Raw genomic sequence first — 22666 nt, 5'->3', positions numbered from 1 at the left:
TAAGTTGTCATTGAAGCCTCTTGAGAATCTTGGAACCTTAGGAGCCCTAGATAACCTTTTCCCTGAGCCAAACTTGAAGTTGGAAGTGTTTGAAATGGGATTGAAATAGAGAAAGTGGTCCCTTTAAGGTTGTTTTTCAAGCAGGATAGATTTTACTGTTTTGGCAGTTTTGGGAAAATATTGATTGTGATGCATTGTTTGGATTTTAGTGGCATGTGCAGTTGAAATCAAGTATGTTTGACATGTTGGGAGTGTGATTTTGAATTTGGACATATTCTCGTAGATTTTTGACTTTCGATTGGTTTGTCAAAATGACCGGAAGAAGGAACTGTGGTGCTTCCTCAAGTGGGAATGGAAAGAGAGTTGTTCCTAGAGCTGGAGTGTCCTCTGGCAGTGTTGAAGCCCAGAACCCTCCGATAGGTCAAGCTACTGGTAACCCATCCGGTGCTCCTCCAGTGGTTAACTACCAAGAAATCATTAATCTTATGGGGGATATGTTGCAACAGCAGAGTGCACAGTTCAATCGAATCTTGACTGGGATTTTGGCCATGCACAATGAGACCCGTGCTGCTGCACAGACAAACCCTAATCCCGCTACTGTGCCTGATGTTGGAAGAAAGAAGTTTTGTCACAAGAAGTCCCAACCCAGCAGAAAGTTCACTAGGCCTGCACCGTATTCCACCTTGACTTATCAGCCCCGACTTGTGGGACAAAGTGTTGGGAATGCAAACCTCAATCAAATTTCTGCAGACCTGAGACCAGTGAATCGAAGACCTCTAGAGCCAGTGCGACCTGTAGGACAGAGAGAACTTGTTTGTTTTTACTGCTGTCAGATAGGACATTTCGCCCGTTGTTGCCCTCATAAACCAAGTCGTCTAGCTGCTTTAGCTGCAAAGTTAGTTCAAGCCCCTCCTGCTGGTAAAGTGTGTAGCGTAGTTGGAAGTGAGATAGAACCAAACCAAGATCTCGTAATCGATACGTTGCTCTTATCCTCTAACTTCTGCTATTGATCTATTCTTTACTTATGCAATGCATACATACCATATGCACTGCTTTGATTTATCTTTGCTTGTGCATTGTATGAATACCACATGCATTGCCCTGATTTATTCTTTACTTATACATTACATACATATCATATGTGTTGCTTGATTTAATCCTTACTGATGCATTGCATATAGGCCATATGCATTGTTTTGATTTATTCTTACCATGTGAGTTTGCCTAGTCTGTATGAAATTCTTGTCAGTATTGTTTTGAATTCCTCTTAGCTATTTAAGAAGTCAGCCAAGAGTCCAATATTCTTTACCTATTAGATCTATTGTTCATTGTACCTTCCATCCCCTGGTAAAGTTTCGGTGGAAGAATCACACCCTTGAAGAAGTTTCCTCATCTTAGTGGAAGCCCAAGTATGCTTTCAATTTCAAGGACGAAATTATTTTAAGGGGGGGAGATTGTGAGATTCCACCTAACCCTAACCTTGTTGTTGTACCAAATGTATACATACCATATGCATTGTTCAATTTATTCTCTGCCGTATGAATTGCCTAGTTTCGTTTGGTAGAAGTTTATCCCAAAGCTAATCTATTCTCTCCATGATTTCTTCTCGTGCCTTACATTCCCTTTGATAGGAGGATGATCTTAAATCATTCCCATGACTGATCCTTCTATCCCTTCTATTCTAGAGTGGATCTCCATACACTCTATAACCTTGTGAATTCTCCACATGATGATTTCGAAGAGAAATCAAGTGTGATCTTCATGATTTGTTATTCCTTCTAATTGTTTCAAGACTTCAAGCTTTTCATCTCCTATTCTTCAATCAAAGATGTGTAATCTCTCTTGTGTTGTATTGATATACTCTTGCTATGATTTATTCTTTGAGATTGAGATTATGAAGAAGATGCCGCATCCTTGCAACATATCGATCCTTGCAACCATCTCTTCTACAAACTCCTTTCATTCTTAATGTTTTATGATCTTCATATTAATCTTCGCCATGATCCTTGTGAAATCTTCATGAAGCCATCATCATACTTTCGATTTGATTTCAAAGCATGTCAGATATATTCCTTGTTTCCTTACATAAGACTTATTGTTATTTGTTTTCCGTGGACTTTGAGAGAAGGAAGCCAAGATAATAGGAAAGTACCCCTGTCTTTCGGAATCCAGGAACTCTCCCAATTTCGAGGACGAAATTATTTTAAGGGGGGGAGAATGTGAAATCCAGCCCAAACCTAGCCAGGACACCCTATCTATTTTGGGTGAAGAAAGGTTAGTTTAATGTTACATCTTGAAGTTGGACCTTGATTCCAGTGTTCTATCTCCTTCTTCTCTCTTTTCTTCTTCTTACTGTTTTATCTTGATGTTTTGATTGTGGAGAAGGTGTTACACTACTATAACTACCTATTCTCTAATCTCCTTATGTCTTAGAGTGAGCCCCCAATCACTCTATCCATTCCTTGAAACCACATGGTGAATCTCCTCAATTCTTCACTGATTTTGATTGAATTTTGGACAGCATGATCATTCTACTGTAGCTTCTTTTCTCATTAATGTTTAACATGTTTTATCTTAGCCTTTATTGTTGTTCCAATGTGTTTCATCTCCTTGAATCAATTCCCCTTTCTTTCTAGCCATTTTAGCCTTCTATGTTGACCATTGATATAAGCATTCTAGTAAGTTTCTATTTTTGATTCCTCTCATTCTAGGATTAGTATTCTTTTGATTTTCTATCTAGTTATTCTTGCCTCTGATATGTTCTTGATATTTCATTAGAGAGAAGCCTTGTTCTCTCTAATTCTTCCCTTGAATCCATGGTGAGTTTGCTATGAGAACCATGCTGTTTCCAATTTAGAAACTCATGTTCCCAAGTAATAAAGTACTGATTTTTGGACCATGGATGATGCCCAATTCATGCTATATAGTCTTATTATGTTTGTGTGAAGTTCCCTTTCGAATTTTGGATCAATCGGACTTCAAACGAAGAAGTTATGACCAAAATAGTGCAATCTGTGCCTTGCTGTCTCCATTGGTCGACTGATTGGTCGACTGGGCCAGTAGACCAATCCAATCGACCAATGAGATCTGTTTTCTAGATTTAGGTCTTTTTTGCTCTATTTAAGTCCAATCTCGGGATTAGTTCGTCTCCTCTGCCTCCTAAGCCTCTAGAACGAGTTAGAACTCCATTCTAATCAATTTCCTTGCATCCTTGGTTGATCCCTCGCAAGAACTCAAGTAATCTTCTTCCTCTTGCATCAAATGTATGTCTACACTCTCTTCTTCTTCTCCATCTATGTTTTTCTTTCCTTTTTGGGCTGAGACAGTAGAGAAGATGCTGCATTCTCTGTTGCAAACATCTCTCTACTCATCCCTCATGATCTTCCTAAGGATTAATGGCTAATGCAATGTTCTTAATCATGATTATTGCAAGCTTTTGAAGGAATCATAATCTTGTCTTTGTTCATCTTTTGATTTAAATTCTGATCTTCTTAGATATGTTTTATTGATCATATTAGTAGTCAATTGTTGTGTTTTCTTTACAAGAGTTGTAACTATCAATCTCTAGTTCTTTCTTCTTGATCATACCATGCTTTCTCCAAGAATCATGACTAATACATTTATGGTAAGTTTTGTTTCCTTATTTAGATTCATGTTCTTCAATCTTATATCTATTTATCTTGAAGATCTATGCATGCTTTTCATGATTTCTTTATCACAATCAATGATCCATCATCCTATCGTTCTTGTCCATGATTGTTACTATGAATTATTCAAGATCCATGATTGATCTAATTATGGTAACTTTTGTTTCCTAATTTGTAAGTTGAAGACTTAATTTGATTAGTGTTTTGAAGTCCTCTATATACTAGGATACTTTCATAGTAGTTTCCCCCTTTTTTGGTACCATTTTGAACCACCAAATTCGGTTCTATATTCTAAAAACTCTGATTTTGTAGGCCACTGTCTCTGTTGGTCGACTGATTGGTCGACTGAGACAGTAGACCAATCCAATCGACCAATGAGTACAACAACTCCAGATTTGGTCTGTTTTGGATGTCTTGATATCTTTTCTTTTAGGGATCTTTCCTAATATGTTGTATACACTTGTTTAGGACCTTCTTCTCAAGTTTGTCAAAATTTACTTGAATTCTTAAGATTCCTTTGCAAGTTATATAAGGTAAGGATGGTTACTTCTATAATAGCATAGATTGTGTGATTTTAGTTTCTATATTAGAATCTTTCGGATTTGTTACCATAGTTAGATTCTTTTATGAATATATTACTGCTGTATTTTCTTCAATTACAGTAGCATTATTTACTTGCTTTCTTTAGTTTATGAAAGTCTTTATTTGTCAACTGTATATGAGATGAATCTTATTATGTATATTTTCTATATACTGTAAATGTGTATGATATGATTGATTTGTGATTGTGATTGATTAAGTATGGTTCGGGAAGGAGAGGTGTCCTTTTGACACTTCTGTCCTTGGACAACTACGGGAATATTATGGGATGTTTCCGGAGATGCCCTCTGGACACCTTCCTAAACTGTTGGATGATATATTTAGGACTGTCTAGTAGTGTTTGGCTAGGATGTCTAGTTATGTCAGACCCTAATCGGAGGGGTATTGAGACCGAACGACCCGTGGTAGCAATGGGGATTCGTGGGCGCTCAAGACCGGTAATCAACCCGTGAGAGGACAGGAATCACATTGTGGGGACCATTTATTGGTAGGGTTGCATATGGTTAGACTTGGGCTCACGGGCGCTCAAGACCGGTAACCAACCCGTGAGAGGACTTGAGAGCTTCCCGTTTACCATATGTGGATGACCAATAGGGTTGATGAGTCCGTAGTCAGGGACTATGAGGACTCTAGTGTGAAGGATACCGGAAAGGATCGCCAGGGGCGAGGAATGGACATATCTGGATCTGACTTGATGTAACTGAGTAGAAGACTTGCATTTGGCTAGGCTTTAAACCCTGACATGCGCCAGTACTTAGACCAATGGTGATGTGAGAGAGAGGTGACTTAACCCCCAGCCATGGAAAGTCCCGAGGGATGCCGGACCCACTACCAAAAGGCGTTGTGTGATGAGACCTTCCCAAAGAAGTATGGTGCTATGACTTAAAGCATGTCTGCCAATAGAGACCAGCATATGTAGAGTTAGATTCATACATTCATTGTTTGTTTCATACCATATTGCATTTATGTTTGTTCTGAAATCTTGTCATTTATGTTATTATGGATTTAACTGCCTTACTGGGTTTCTTTCGAAACTCACTCCTTTTGTACCATATCTTTTGTTAGACTTCTCTACAGGTTTGAAATATGATGACAGTCCATATAAGGAAAGGCAAGGTGAAGAAGATGAAGACTGAAGATGAAGAAGAGCCGACTGAAGATGTGGATTAGATTTCTCTTGTTTCTTCTAGACTTATCTTTTACTTTACTTGTATTAGCTTAGAGCTTTACTTAGATTTCGATCTACCTTCCGCATATGTTTGTGGAGTATATTTCCGCTATACTCTACAGTTGTCTTTTGATTTGGTATCATGTTTTCGCACTCTAATATTCTTAGTGATTCTTTTGAGATCTTTTCTTGAATTTTATTATTAACTTATTAGAATACAATGATTTGTTCTTGCTTTTGATTTGTTATTGTGCTAAATGGATATGATCGTTCCTAAACTTGATCTTTTGGGCTGTGGATCACACTCTCGGGTATGCCAGTTAGGGTACCGGCTGGGAGGATGTGACAGGTGTGATAAAGAGGTCCTCCTCGATAACCTCCTATCGTGGAGCGTGCCCTAGACCTCTGTCAGCCCTCCGTCCTCCTCTGGGCATGATAAATCTATGGAGCCAAGGAAGAAATTTCATTTTGATTAGTCCCCCGTGTACATTTGTTAGATGAAGGGCATTTTCGTAAATTTTCAAAAAATTAAAATTTTTGCGAAAATGCGTTTTGAATGTACTAGCATGTGCATAAGACTTGGATAAACATGTTGGGATGCTTTGTTTGGTGAAAATCTAACATTTTGACCTTGTGGAAGTGAAAAATCAGCAAAATGTGAGAAGGAAAATCCCCCTTTGGGCTATGTTTGTGATTTTTCAAAAATTGGAATTTCGGCAAACCGAGTGTGGGAACACCTTCCCCATGGTAAAGTAGTCATGTGGGACTTGGTTTCATATCAAAATTCAATTCTGTTTAAAAATGTGGCAAGTGTTTGCAAAGTTGGAAAATTTTGAAATGAATAGTGATTTTGGAACCTAAGTGTGTGAAATCTTATGTTTTATGCTTGGTTTTGTTTGTAGGCTAGTGGAAGCATGTTTCTAAATATCCCTAGACATGATTCTAACCATTAGCAACAAACATTTTGCAGTTTTGAAGGAAAACCATGTCATGGTAAATGATAATGCAAGGAAAGAGAAGAAGAGAATGAGACTTACTTGTATTAATAATCAATGCAAGCTTGCAAGAGTGTTGGAAGCCTCAAATCACCCCTAAAACCCTTAGAGACCTTAAGAAGAACTTTTCCCCAGAGCCAAGAATGAAATGGAAGTGATTTGAAATGAATCGAGTGGGCCATATATTCTATTTTCGCACAGAATATGAATTGGTCGATGCCATAGACCAAATGTATCGACCAATAAGGGAAAATTTCTGCTTTTGGGCTTTTTGTGGAAATCTGATTTGTGATTTGTTCTTTTTACCAATGTTGGACTATAATCTTGCTATGTTGATGATTTTAAGCATGATTTGGGCATTCTAATCTTTTGACAAGTTTAATTTTCGATGTTGTAATCCTTGGCTCTCTTGCAGAATGGTGCTTCTAAGAAATCGTCTCATTGGTTCTGATAATTCCGGAGTTGATGATGTGCCTGCTGGGGTCCCGGACCAGCAAAGACAAGGGGAGAACCCCACCCCTAATGGAATTCCCGATGCTCCTGAAATCGGAAGCTTCAGAAACATTGCTAGCGTTATGACCAACATGATGCAGCAACAGGCAGCACAGTTCAATCAAATGATGACTGGATTTATGGCTTTGTGAGAAAAGAACCGAGCAAGTGGTTCAAGAAACCCCGGCCATGCAACTCTGTATGTGGAGAGGTCCACCGAGATCCCGCATACCAAGCTGATGGAAAGTTTTCTTAAGCTTCAAGTACCATCTTTTACCGGAATGACCAAGGACACCCTCTTTCCTAATAGATGGTTGAGAGAACTGGAGAAGGCATTCAGACACCTGCAGTGTTCAGATAATCAGAAGGTGTTATTTGCAGAACAAGAGCTTCAACATGAAGATGATGCATGGTGGACCTCAACCAAGCCTATTCTCGAGAACCTTCATGTCGGTGTGGTTTCTTGGGAGTTGTTTAAGGAAGCTTTTTGTAGAAACTATTTCCCTTAGTCAGTGAAAGATGCCAAGGAGGCAGAATTTATGGCATTGGTGCAAGGTACCCTTTGTGTGCTGGAATACCAGTAGAAGTTTGAAGAACTCTTTTTCTTCGCTCTTGATTCCTTGAGCTCCGATGTTGCCAAAGCGAAGAAATTATTCAAAGGGCTGCGACCTTTGATCAAAGTTCACCTCACTGCCTTACCTCTTGGGGACTATGCTCAGGCTGTTGAGAATGCGAAGAAAATTGAGGAAACTAAGAAGGAGAATACGCGAACACAGAGACCTTGGCAATCCAGGCCTTCTGAATTTGTCGATCGTACTGACCGTCGCTTTGCAAGGCTGGCACCATACCCCACTCCCACCTATCAGCCCCGGAGTGTTGGGCCGAGTCCAAGTGCTGTTCATGTAGGCTAGTATGGCCAGACTAGTGGGACCTGACCTGCAGGAATTGTTCAGCCTCCTCAACCTGGAATGGTGCACCCCAGGCCTGCATTTCAGAGACCTCCAGTGGCAGCTACCTCTGTTGGACCGTAGGATAATGTTTGTTTCTTTTGCAAATAGCCTGGTCATTTTTCCCGCCTCTGCCCCAAGAAGTCTGTTCAGCCCGATGCTCCTATTCAGAAGAGTGTCCCTGCTCCTCCTGCCTGCAGAGTCTTCAGTATATCCGGTGTTGATCAAGAAGCTTGTCATGATGTTGTCACAGGTACATTGTTAGTTGCTTCTTTACTAGCATTTGTATTGTTTGATACGGGTGCGTCTCATTCATTCATTTCATCTACTTTTGCTTTAAAGACTAACCTAACACCCAAATGTTTGTCTAGTTATTTGTTAATTTGTACCCCTATTGGGTCTGCTGTTAAACTAGATAAAGTGTTAGAGGAATGTCCAGTTTGTGTTTGTGGATTGAACTTGAAGGCAAATTTGGTGTTGTTTGATATGAGAGATTTCGACGTGATCTTGGGAATTGATTGGTTGACATCCTACAACGCTGTGATCTTGTGCTCTTCAAAGAAGATCCAATTTCGATTGGAGGGGAATTCAGTTTTGGAGTTCCAAGGGAAGAAGGGAAGAGTGAGCAAGAAGACTTTGACCGCTTTAATGCAAGTCCACTTCCTGGTGGAAGATGCTTCATCTGGAAGCAAGGTCAAGGAAAAGAAGAGACTTGAAGATGTCAGTGTTGTTTGTAACTTTGCTGATGTGTTTCCAAGCGATCTATCAGGTCTACCCCCTGATAGAGAGGTTGAGTTCTCTATAGACTTGACTCCTAGAGCGTCTCCGGTGTCTAAGGCTCCTTACAGGATGGCGCCTACCGAGCTAGAGGAGTTGAGTTGCAAACTCAGTTGAACGAACTCCTGGATAGAGGTTTTGTGTAGCCAGTGTGTCACCCTGGGGAGCTCCGGTCTTGTTCGTTAAGAAGAAAGACGGTAGTATGCGCCTATGCATTGACTACTGAGAGTTGAACAAGTTAACAATCAAGAATAGATACCTTTGAAAGTGAAGTCAAGTTATATCTTTAAGACGGCGTTCCGAACAAAGTATGGACATTATGAATTCAAAGTTATGCCTTTTGGTTTAACAAATGCTCCTGCCGTGTTCATGGACCTCATGAATCGGGTATTTCATGATGTGCTCGATAAGTTTGTGATCGTGTTCATTAATGACATCTTGATTTACTCGAAAAATGAAGAAGAGCATGTGGAACATATGAATTTCACATTGCAAAGGTTGAGAGAAAAGAAACTCTATGCTAAGTTTAGAAAGTGTGACTTTTGGCTCTCAAGGGTAGTATTTCTTGGCCATGTTGTTTCAGCCGAGGGTATTCGAGTTGACCCGGAAAAAGTGCAAACGGTTACCGATTGGGAAAGACCGAAGACTGTGACTAAAATAAGGAGTTTCCTTGGATTTGCAGGATACTATCGGAGATTTATCGAGAACTTGTCTAGGTTGGCTGCCCCTATGACTAAGCTAACTAGAAAGGAAGAGAAGTTTGTCTGGACTGAATCTTGCGAGAAGAATTTTGAAGAGCTGAAGGTTAGATTGACAAGCGCCCCGGTTTTAACTATACCTGATAGTTTCGGTGGGTTGACAGTCTACACCGATGCTTCCAAGATTGGTTTGGGTTATGTGTTGATGCAACACGGCAAGGTTGTGGCTTATGCCTCTCGGCAATTGAAAGACTATGAGCGGAATTATCCCACTCACAACTTAGAGCTTGCCGCCGTTGTTTTTGCCTTAAAGATTTGGAGGCATTACCTATACGGTGAGAAGATCGCTATCTTCACAGATCATAAGAGTCTGAAATACTTCTTCACCCAAAAAGAGTTGAATATGAGACAAAGAAGATGGTTGGAGTTGGTTTCTGACTATGATTGCGATATCTAGTATCACTCAGGCAAAGAAAATGTGGTTGCAGATGCTCTTAGTAGGAAAGGTCAGAGGAAGGATTTGAACTTGTGTGCTTTGAGTCGACCGTTGTTGTTGTCGATGGAAAGGTTTGGCTTAGAAGTGGTTCCTGAGGGTTCAGATTGTATCCTTTATGCCATGACGGCAAGATCCACCCTTAGAGACCGGATTGTTGCTTTGCAAAGTTCCGACCCCGAGTTGAAAGAGAAGATTGAGAAAGTCGCCACAAATTCAGAAATGGACCCTGCTTTTAGTACATCTTTAGATGGTACCTTATTGTTTAGAGGTAGACTCTGTGTGCCTACTATTGATGAAATCAAGAAGGAAATATTGAAAGAAGCACACCAGTCGATCTTTACAATACACCCTGGAAGTACCAAAATGTATAAAGACTTAAGGGAACATTTTTGGTGGAATAGTTTGAAGGCGGATGTTGAAGACTTTATTGCCAAGTGCGAGACTTGTCAGCATGTTAAAGCCATTTGTCAACCTCCGTCCGGATTGCTTCAGCCCCTTCCTATTCCTAGCTGGAAGTGGGAAGATATCTCCATGGACTTCGTGACTAGCTTGCCGCGGACAAGTAAAGGAAATGACACTGTGTGGGTGATTGTTGATAGGTTGACTAAATCATCCCATTTCATTCCTATGAAAATCACTTACACTTTGGACAAGCTAGCTAGACTTTATGTAGACAATGTGGTTCGTCTGCACGGAGTGCCTGTGAGTATTTTTTCTGATTGTGATCCTAGGTTCACCTCAAGGTTTTGGAATGGATTGCAGAAAGCCTTGGGAACCCAATTGAACCTGAGTACAGCTCATCATCCACAGTTTGATGGACAATCTGAGCGGACAATTCAAATTTTGGAAGATATGCTTAGATTTTGTGTAGTGGATATGGGTGGAAATTGGGATGAACACTTAGCTTTAGTTGAGTTTGCCTATAACAACAGTTATCAATCAACGATAGGCATGGCTCCATTTAATGCTTTGTGGTAATACTTGTAGGACACCTTTGTATTGGACTGAGACGGGTGAAAGAAAAGTCTTAGGCCCGGAAATGATTGAAGCTACAAGTGCAATGGTCGACATGATCAGAGAAATCTTATGCCGACAAGAGAAGGACCGATCTGGAGTTTCCAATTGGAGAGAAAGTTTTCCTTAAAGTATCACCTATGAAAGAGGTGATGAGATTCAATGTGAGAGGAAAGCTTCGCCCTCGCTTCATTGGACCTTTTGAGATCTTGGAAAGGGTTGGATCTGTTGCTTATCGCTTGGCCTTGCCCCCATCTCTTGCTGGAGTTCACAATGTGTTCCATGTTTCGATGCTTCGGAAGTACATAGAGAACCCGGAACACATACTACAGTAAGCACCCTAAGGACTTAGTGCCGATCTTTCTTACGATGAAGGACCAGCCGAAATCCTAGATAAAAAGGACAAGCAGCTGCGGAATCGCACCATCCCTTCGGTGAAGATTCGGTGGAAGAACCATACCCTGGAAGAAGCTTCATGGGAGAAGGAAGACGAAATGAAGGAGAAGTTTCCACATCTTTTTGGAAGCATAGGTACGCTTTCAATTTCGAGGACGAAATTTATTTAAGAGGGGAAGAATTTAAAATCCAGCTTTTACCTAACCTTGACCCGACCCAGTCATTGTTGTGTTTGCAAGTCAGAAGACCCAAAGTGGTGGTAGAAGGGACTTATGGGCCCTGCTGGTTGATGACGTGGTGTCGGAACTCCAGTATATGGACATTGATGATGCTGCTCCTTCCTTGAGCACATTGTCAGTGTTAAGTTAGAATCTGTGCACTGATGAACGGTGAGATAGTTGAGATATCAAACGGACTCCTGTGCATAATCTAAAGGTACTCCCTAAAACTAGACCTCTTAAGTGAACTGTAGGAGAAAACCCCATGCAATTTGACCTTGTATAGCCCTCCCAGTCCACACCTAAAGTTGCGAAACATTTCTATTCAATTCTGCAGAAACATGTTTTGGTCGATACTATCGACCAAATGTATCAACCAACAGGTTTGCTGAACCCAGGTTTAAAGATTCTCTGGAATATTCTTTTCTATTTATTTATTCCTCGAGACTAGAGCCCTATTCTAGTGTTTTCAACATCTGAGAACGTGGGAGAGCCTCTCAAGAACTTCTTCTTGGTAATGGTGAAGCATCTACTCCATTAATCATTGCCAACCACTCATTTCCACTTTCTTGTTCCACTCTCAAGGTATGACTCTCTCCTAATCACTTTCTCACTCATCTTTTCTCTATTTTACTGTTTGGACCGTGGCCAAGGTGCTGCAAGCTTGCAAACACCTTGCCATGAGCCTTCTATACCTCATATATTGATGTTTTCACCGATATGACTATGATTTATTCACCTCATGATCATTAAGTACACATTTCCATGATTTATTGCTCACCAACTTGCTTTATTTACCAAAACTGAGATGAAGCCTATGATTAACCTAATCTACACCTTGCATATGAGTTCAATGTTGCTTCTAAGTGATTCCCTATCCAATCCCCTATGTTTTCCCCCAATTTGCATTAAGATATAGCTTATGCCATGTTTAACAACTCTTGACCTTGATAAACTAATTTGGGGATTTCTAAATGGACCATTGGATTATGTTAAATTCTTGATAATTAATGTCCCTATGTTGTGCTTAGACTATCCCCAAGTTTCGTATTGATCCGAGACCCGGAAGACAAAATCTGGGCCAAAACCCAAAAAGCCAGCTTGCTGTCCGAAATCTTCTTGGTCGATGCTTGTTGGTCGATACTATCGACCAAATGTATCGACCAACAGAGTTGTTGTCAGCAACTTTTGCCTAGTTTTGATTCGTTCGATCTCCGATTGTTCGGATTTCTTCTCTAACCTTTCATATATGCTTGTTTAGGGTTTTAAGACTATTTGGGCCACTTGCTTGTGATCTTGGACCATTCTCTTCTCCAATTCAAGGTAATGATAGTTATCGATAAAATTACATAGGACATGGAATTTTGACTCGGTGTTCCTAACCTAGTGAGGATAGTTTCTATTTCATATTCCTATCAAGTTAGACTTGCTACATATGTCTTTCAACAGTAGCTTTGTATTTACATTATTTTATTTCAATGTCTTATCATGTTTATCAATTTTAATATATGATGACTTATGTCAATGTCATGAATCGAATGTTTATTATGATGTTGTATTTTGTGAATTAATATGATGAACTTGGGCATGTGATTGCTTAAGTATAACTTGGGATTGGGAAGTACCCTACTGGTGCTTCTGTCCTTGGACATCGGAGGGAATAGTATGGGATGTTCTCCGAAGGTGTCCATCGACGCTTTCCCGGGATATTGGATGACATACATAGGACTTGTCTAGATGTTTGGCTAGGATGTCCCTATCATATCAGACCCGATTTGGAAGGGCATTGAAACTGAACGACCCATGGTAGTAGTGTGGATTTGTGGGTGCTCAAGACCGGTAACCACCCCGTGAAAGGACATAAATTGTATTGCGGTTACCCGTAAGGGGCCATTTATTGGTAGGGTTGCAAATGGCTAGACTTGGGCTCACGAGCACTCAAGACCGGTGAAATGATCCTTGAGGGGGATGTGAGAGCTTCCCGTCTACCATTTGTGGATGAGCAATAGGGTTGATGAGTCCGTTGAGTAATATCCGTGATTCTAGTGTGAAGGATACCAGAAAGGATCCCGAGATGGGTGGAATGGACGTATCTGAAACTGACATGAAATGATTAAGTAGATGACTTGCATTGGGCTAGGATTTACCTTGACATCCACCAATACTTTTACCAAATGGTGATGTGAGAGAGTGGTGACTGAAACCCCCAACCATGGATTTGTCCGAGAGGGATGCAGGACCCAATTCCCCCTGGTGATGAGTGACTGAGACTACCTAAAGAAGTATGGTGCTATGACTTAAAGCATGTCTACCATAGATGACCAGCATACTTAGAGTAGAATCATATTGCATTATATGTCTCATATCATCTGCATTATTTTATGATTATCTTGTGGCTTATGTATTGTGGAATAACTTCCTTGCTAAGTTCTTTTGAACTCATTCCTTTTCTGTTGCAATATTTTGCTAGGCTACTCTACAGGTGATTACTCTGATGGTACGTTCCCTAAGGCGGACCCGGATGCGTCATACTACTATCCGGAGGCTAGCTACAATGAAGACTTCGGTGACGGTACCGAAGCAGATCCTCCGGCGTATTAGGGTTAGCCCTGAGATAGTATAGGAGCAGCCATATTGGGTCTTTGAGGTCTTCACTATCGAAGGGAACATATTTATTGTGGAGGAGACTTATGTGTAGCTACCCACCCCCCTTTTTGTGACAGTTAAACTCAGAGGAATTGTAATAACCTTAAATTAAATCTCATAACTCGAGACTTGTACTTATTTAATTTTGACCTCACTTCCGCTTATTTGAAGGAGTGGATTCCGCCCACTGCCTTCTTTATTTGTCTGATATGATATTTACTTTTGTACTCTGATTATCCTTGGTATTCCATTTCTGAATTCTATGATTATCAATTGTTAGTTTAATATTGATTGTTCATGATTGTGTTTTCGTCGATGTGGATGATGTGGTCCCTGAACTATTGATCTTCAGGGATGTGGATCACATCCTGGGTATGCCAGATAGGGTACCTGGGTGGATGTGACAGTCTCGGGGCTGCATAGTGGATTTTGGGGTTTTTTGTCTGAAATCGGTTTTCCCAGGCTCGGATCGATCAGAAACTTGGAGGGGATGCTAAGAACTGTTGGTAATACTCCATATATATCAATTCAATTTAATTGACAAGGGAAAGATCCTTACCTGGATTCTCTTTCCTAAATATGAAGTATACGCAGTAGAAGTAAATCTGGATCCATGTTCTCGTTCCTCCACCAAAGCTCTACCGGGGTGATTCCACAATCACTAGGAAAGGGAATAATTTCCACAACCCAAATGCCGTGTGGAAAGGATGGCCGAGTGATCTAAAGCAAAGGAAGGAAACCTCCAATGAGTTTCTCCTTCCTGCGTTTCTTGGAGAAAGGGAGAGAGAGATGGAGCTGCCTCTTTTTCTGGAAAAACTCTCATACGAATGAAATCACTCTACTCAAGTGATGCTGTGGTTACAAATATATAACCTATATTTTGTAACCTCCCTAATTGTGAGTTTCCAGATTTTCCCTTGGGCATCTAATTTATTAAATATATTAATAAATTCCAACAGAACAGGTAGTAGGAGACTACATAGCAAGAATTAACATGATCCAATTGTCAAATTGAAAACCCCTAATTTGAAATCCTATGTTCTATATGCTAGAACCATAGTCTTCAATGAAAATCATTGCAACTTCAAGAGGACTAAGGAATTTAACCAATAGAATGATGAACAACGGAATATAGACAATTACTAACATATAATCAGACCTAATTGAAAGAGAAAATCAGATTAAGAGATGAATTCATGTTGTAAAGAAGAGGAAAATCAAAATAAGAAAGCAAGAACACCATGTATGCGAATTATAGCATGGAAAGGATGAAGACAGGTTTAATCAAAGCAAAAGAGCTTGTAGAAGAGGTGGTTGCAAGGTTGCAGCACCTTCTTCACGAACTCAGTAGCAAGAACAGTAGTAGATAGGAGTAGAATAGAGAGAAAGTGAGAGAACACATACCTTGTAGATGAATTTTGAGAAGAGAGACCAAGATTTCTTGAAGAAACCTTTACCAAAGCCAAGGAGGAGGCTAAGAGGAGCCTTCTCTCGTTCTTAGGAGTTGAAATGAGTAAAATAGGGTTCTAGGTTTCACTTAAAAAGAGGAAAGAATATCCAAAAAACATCTTTTTTCTCGAATATGGGCTGCCTTGGTCGATGCTCCTTGGTGATGGGATCGACCAAAGACAGTACAGCAGAAAACTCAGCAATAGTTCAGCAACTTCGGACAGAAATTCGGAGGGCTATACGGGGTCAAATTGAGTGGGATTTTCTCCTTCAAGTCCATAAAGAAGTCTAGTTTCCAGAAATACTTTTTTATTGAGCACGGGAGTTCATTAGGTACTTCAAATAATTCACCCCTCTTCGATGCGCAAGCAGGATTGGCCAGACATAGTTCAGCAACTTCGGACAGGGATTTGGAGGGCTATACGGGGTCAAATTGAGTGGGTTTTTCTTCTACAAGTCAATCAAGAAGTATAGTTTCAAAAACTACCTTTGGATTGTGCACAGGAGTTCATTAGGTACCTCAACTAATTCACCCCTCTTCGGTGCGCAGATTTTCACTAAACACTGACAATGTACTCAAGTAAAGGGCATCATCGTCAATGTCCATGGGTTTCGGGTCAAACACCATGTCTTCCATAAAGAGGGTCCACAAGAACAATTTCCATCACTTTGGAACATGGATCTACACTAAGGGAAAGGTCGGACATGACTTCCGAAGGCTTTCAAAGATAGTTATACTGAAATCAAGGTCCAACTTCAAGGTCTAACATTGAACAAGCCTTTCTTTATCCCAAAAAAATAGGGTGTCCTGGCTAGGTTTGGGCTGGATTTCACAGTTCCATACTTGGAAACCTTGTCTGAATTGGAGAAGAAACTGCACCTTGGTGTTGAAGGGCTTGGTTGATGGACTAGAGGCCTAGTTGGACATGTTTTGGAAGGTCCCTCAATGCTAGGTCTTGTTGAGTTGGGAAAAGCCCCATTGAAAATTTTGAGGTTTGGAGCTTCATTTCCCTGTATCTGGGCTTGCTGTCAGCCTGGGTCGATCAGGTGGGTCGATCAGGCTGAGTGACCCACAATGATAGGGGCATATAAGTAAAATCTCTAATTTTAGGTTTTTGATGCTCTAATTAATAGAACTTCGTGGTAATCAGCCCCACATTGTTCTAAAGCCTCTAGAGAACGTGGGAAGCCTCTCTCAAGCCTTCACATTGGAATTTTGGAAGATCCTCTTCAAATCCTCAAACTTTTTTCGGTGAATCTTTTTCTTAAGGTTGGTGATCACTTATACTTTTTCAATTAATCTATTCTCTTATTGATTCTTCTTATCCCTGTGATTATGAAGAAGGTTTTGTATCATTGCAAAGACCTCTTCCTCAATCTCTATAGTTGTGAGTGAATCTCCATTCACTCCAATGCTTCTATGATCTACACAACTTGATTTTAGAATGAGATCTTGTGAGATCTTCATGACTGTGTGATCATACTAAATTTTGATTTCTAAAGCATGCTAGATTCATTCCTATGTTTATTTCTATATAAGATCTACTGTTCTTTTCTTTCTAGAGTGAATTCTCATTCTCTCTAGCCTCTCCATAGAATTCACGGATTGATTTCGGTAAAAACCTAGTTTTTGATTAATTTAGAATTCTACTCTTTTGATCATTTTTGATGTCTAATCTATGCTAGATAGTCTTAGACTACTATTCTAGAGTTTCCCTTAAAATTTTGGAGTGTTTCAAATCCCGGAAGTTGGGTTTCGAATCAAAATTTGGAGTTTATGTTCGTACAATACACTAGGGTCAATCAGCCTGAGCAACCCAGCTGAGCTGCCCACAGTGTTAGTAGCTCCAAGTTTGGTCTGTTTTGATCCGTTTCACTTCTGATCTTCAAGGATTTGTTTCTAATGCTTGAACTATGTTTGCTTAGGGTTTATTTTCTAACATTGGATATATCCTCATTCTTTTCTCCGGAATTCTTCAAAGTTAATTAAGGTAAGGACGGTTGTTCCCTAATAACCTAAATTGCATGTTTACTTGTACTTGATTTGGATTGCATGATCATACTATTGTTCTTGAAATTTTCTTATAATTATATTGCTGCTGTAATTACTGTAACTACAGTAGGTCTTGCTCATGTAATTCAATTATTATTTTGATCATATATGAATGGTTATTTCCCTATGTATTGATTCGTTGGTTGTGCTTACGAATGACTGATTTGGAATGTCATTACTTAAGTATAATTGGGGAATGTCCTTTTGACATTTCAGTCTTTGGACATCAGTGGAAGTGGTATGGGACATTTTCTATGGTGCCCCTTGACTCTTTCCCTGATTATTGGTTGACATACCTAGGTCTTGTCTAGCAGTGTTTGGCTAGGATTACCCTTTTATATCAGACCTGATTCAGAAGGGTATTGAGACTAAGTAACCCGTGGCAACAATGGGGATTGTGGGCGCTTAAGACCGGTAACCAACCCATGAGAGGACATGAGAGCTTCCCATTTACTATTTGTGGATGACCAATAGGGTTGATGAGTCCGTAGTCCGAGTTGGTTGTAGCCATAAGATACGCTGACTTTAGTGGGAAAGATATTGGAAAGGATTGCGAGAGGCGAGGTATAGAAGTATCCAACCCTGACTTTTAACTAAGTAGAAAACTTGCATTGGGCTAAGTTTAACCTTGACATGCGCCAATACTTAGACCAATGGTGATGTGAGAGAGTGGTGACCTAAACCCTAGCCATGGAATGTCCGACAGAGATGCAGGACCCAAATATCACCGGAGAACCCAAGATACCGAGATGGTTGAGGGACAGTGATTTGAGACCTACCCAGAGGAGTATGGTGCTATGACTTAAAGCATGTCTTCTATTAGAGACCAACATACATAGAGTTAGAATCATACTTGCATGTTTGTTTCATATCATGTTGCATCCTTTATGTTTTGCTATCATGCTATATGTGTTATTGTGGAATAAACTGTATTGCTGAGTTCTTTTGAATTCACTCCTTTTTGCAACAACTTTGTTAGATCTATTTACAAGTGTTGATGACTATGACAAACAAGCATATGAGATTGCCCCAGATGACTCATACGGTACCCAAGGTGATGACTACTGTGACTACGACTGTGAAAACTATCGAGGTGATGGAGGAGCGTATCAGGATTATTCATACTCATGTGCTAATACAGCGATACTTGGATATAGAGACCTTTATTTTTAGTAAGTGTTCTTTTTAAGTTTGAAGAGACATTAGTTTAGATTTAGATTACTTCTTTCTTTCCATTTTTGGGAATCGGTTGTAATCTTCTTTTTAGTGAAGCTACTTTTCCACTGCTGTTGTAGAGTGATTATCCACTACACTCTACATTGATTTTATTCTAGCGGTTTCATTTTTTGCACTCTAATTATATTGTAAATTCTCTTTAAGTCTTATTTTGATTATTCTTTTATAATAGTTAAACATTGATTTTATCTTTTTTTTATTATATTATTCTAAATGTGGGAGGTTGATTTCCTCGAACTGATCTTTGGGGCTGTAGATCACACACTCGGGTATGATAGATAGGGTACCTGTCACATCCTCCCAGCCGGTACCCTATCTGGCATACCCGAGAGTGTGATCCACAGCCTTAAGATCAGGTATCGAGTAATCAACCTCCCACATAAACAATAACATAATCATGAACAATAAATAATAAAAGTGCGGAAGATAAACCATAAATCCAAATAAGAAAAAGATGAATCATATATAACTCAGAGTACTAGATATAATCAGAGTGTCTAAATCAGATAAGTAAAGTGAGGCGAAATCCCACTCTACAACCAGCGGAAAAGTAGTTCTAAAAGAGAATAAGCAAGATAGAATCTAATCCCAATAGCAGGTACAATAGGTAACTAAATTGTTCTCAATCTTATAGACAACATCCCTATAAGTATAAATCTCATAAACAGCACAAGGGCGCTTCCACTCTATGGTCGGACTAAGCATCGTACGGAGCATAACCACTCGCGGGATCTTCAGTGTAATTGTTGTAACCGCAATCACCTTCCTGGAGATATGCCTCTTCTCCTTGCGCTTCTTCATACGGGCCGTCATGATATTCAGAACCTGTAGAATAGTCTAACAAACATTGTACAATAAAGGAATGAGTTTCAAAGAAACTCAGTAAGGCAGTTAAATCCATAATAACATAAATGGCGGATTTCGAACAAACATAAATGCAATATGGTATGAAACAAACAATGAATGTATGAATCTAACTCTACATATGCTGGTCTCTATTGGCAGACATGCTTTAAGTCATAGCACCGTACTTCTTTAGGAAGGTCTCAGTCTCTCATCATCAGTTGGTAATGGGTCCAGCATCCCTCGGGACATTCCATGGCTGGGGGTATAGGTCACCACTCTCTCACATCACCATTGGTCTAAGTACCGGCGCATGTCAGGGTAAAGCCTAGCCAAATGCAAGTCTTCTACTTAGTTACATCAAGTCAGATCCAGATACGTCCATTCCTCGTCCCTGACGATCCTTTCCGGTATCCTTCACACTAGAGTCCTCATAGTCCCTGACTACGGACTCATCAACCCTATTGGTCATCCACATATGGTAAACGGGAAGCTCTCACGTCCTCTCACGGGTTGGTTACCGGTCTTAAGCGCCCGTGAGCCCAAGTCTATCCATATGCAACCCTACCAATAAATGACCCCCACAATGTGATTCCTGTCCTCTCACGGGTTGGTTACCGGTCTTGAGCGCCCATGAATCCCCATTGCTACCACGGGTCGTTCGGTCTCAATACCCCTCCGATTAGGGTCTGACATAACGGGACATCCAAGCCAAACACTACTAGACAATCCTAGATATGCCATCCAACAGTTTAGGAAGGTGTCCAGAGGGCATCTCTGGAAACATCCCATAATATTCCCGTAGTAGTCCAAGGACAGAAGTGTCAAAAGGACACCTCTCCTTTCCAAACCATACTTAAGCATACACAAGCATCAATTCATAACATCACATATATGATAACTTCATATATGGAAAGAAATCAATAATTACAATCAATTTGTATATAACTGGTAAGTAAATCATACATGAGTCAATTCAATATAAATAAGTAATGCTATTGATATCAAGACAGTACCACAGTAGTATAACATTATAAGAATCTAATTAAAGAAATAACTTAACAAGATTCAAATATAGAAACTAAGATATGCAATTTATGTTGTTAAAGAAGTAACCATCCTTACCTTTTATAACTTGCAAAGGAATCCTAAGAAATCAAGTAAGATCTTGACAAACTTGAGAAGAAGGTCCTAAACAAGTGTATACAACATATTAGGAAAGATCCCTAAAAGAAAAGATACCAAAACATCCAAAACAGACCAATTCTGGAGTTGCTGTACTCATTGGTCGAGTGGATTGGTCGACTGGTCCAGTCGACCAATCAGTCGACCAATGCAGACAGTAGCATATAAAATCAGAGTTTTAAGATATAAAATTCGAATTTGGTGGTTCAAAAGGGTACAAATCAAGGGGTAACTACATTAGTAGTATCCTAACATATAGGGGATCTCAAAACACTAATCAAATCAAGTCATCAAGATACAAATTAGGAAACAAAAAGTTACCATAATTAGATCAATCATGGTTCTTGAAGAATTCAAGATAGAAATCAAAGACAAGAACAATAGGAGAATGAATCATTGATTCAGGTAAAGGTATCATGAAAAGCATACTTAGATCTTCAAGAAAATAGACCTAAGAGCATAAATCTAAATAAGGAAACAAAACCTACCATATATGTAACTATCATGATTCATGAAGAAAACATGGTATGGTAGAAGAGAAACAACTAGAGATTGATAGATCATGGATCATGAAAAGAAAACACAGCAATTGACTACTAACATGATCAATATAGTAGATCTAAGGAGATCAGAATTCAAATCAAAAGATAAACAAAGACTAGATCATGGTTTGATCATGATTCCTTCAAAAGCTTGCAATGATCATGGTTAAGATCATTGCATTAGCCATTAATCCTTAGGAAGATCATGAGAGACAAGTCCAGAGATGTTTGCAACAGAGAATGCAGCATCTCCTCTACTGTCTCAACTCAAAAAGGAAAGAAAAACTGAGATGGAGAAGAAGAAGAGAGTGTAGACATACCTTTGATGCAAAAGGAAGAGTTTTGACGAAGATCCGTCAAGAAAAACACCAAGGATGCAAGGGAGATGACTTGCAGAGGTCTTTGGTTCGTTCCAAAGAGTTTGGAGGCAGAAAATACGAAGTAGACTCGAGATTGGACTTAAATAGAGCAAGCAAGACCTAATTGCCAAAGACAGCACCCATTGGTCGAGTGGATTGGTCGACTGGTCCAACGACCAATCGGTTCAAGAACTCCTAAACAGGGAATTGAAGACCCGGATCAAATCCAATCCTAAAGGGGTTTTGCACACATATCAAGTGACTTACCTAATAGGTAGAAATGCCTTCAAACCATGATAGAGAGCACTCCAAGTCCATCAACTAATCCGATCTTCATCAAGATTCAGTTTCCATAAATAGAACCTCATCATCAACTCTCATGGATTCAAAGCCAGACACCAAGTCCTCCACTGGGATGGCCCAAAGCTGACTTCTTACTTTACTTCGAGTCACTGGACCTACAAATAACAAGGTTTCCGGGTCAAGGTTAGGGCTGGGTTTTACATTCTCCCCCCCTTAAAGAAATTTCGTCCTCGAAATTGAAAGCGTACCTGTGCTTCCAAAGAGGTAAGGAAACTTCTCCTTCATATCTTCTTCCTTCTCCCAAGAAGCTTCTTCAGGGGTATGGTTCTTCCACCGAATCTTCACCAAAGGAATGGTACGATTCCGCAGCTGCTTGTCCTTCTTATCAAAGATTTCGGCCGGCTCTTCATCGTAGGTCAAATCAGCACTAAGTCCTTCAGGTGCTTGCTGCAAAATGTGTTCCGGATTCTCTATGTATTTCCGGAGCATCGAAATATGAAACACATTGTGAACACCAGCAAGAGGCGGAGGTAATGCTAATCGATACGCAACAGGTCCAACCTTTTCCAAAATCTCGAAAGGTCCAATGAAACGAGGGCTAA

The 22666-nt window shown here is 40.0% G+C and overlaps 1 pseudogene; it reads left to right on the top strand.

Moving 5' to 3' along the window:
* Positions 1-485: 485 nt before the first annotated feature.
* Positions 486-18769, top strand: LOC149028989 (uncharacterized; annotated as a pseudogene).
* The last annotated feature ends 3897 nt before the right edge of the window (positions 18770-22666 follow it).

Source organism: Hakea prostrata, chromosome 1, assembly GCF_041222555.1.
Source record: "Hakea prostrata isolate BN-2017 chromosome 1, UWA_Hpros_2, whole genome shotgun sequence".
Classification (NCBI taxonomy): Eukaryota; Viridiplantae; Streptophyta; class Magnoliopsida; order Proteales; family Proteaceae; genus Hakea; species Hakea prostrata.
This window is presented reverse-complemented; position numbering and strand designations above follow the sequence as displayed.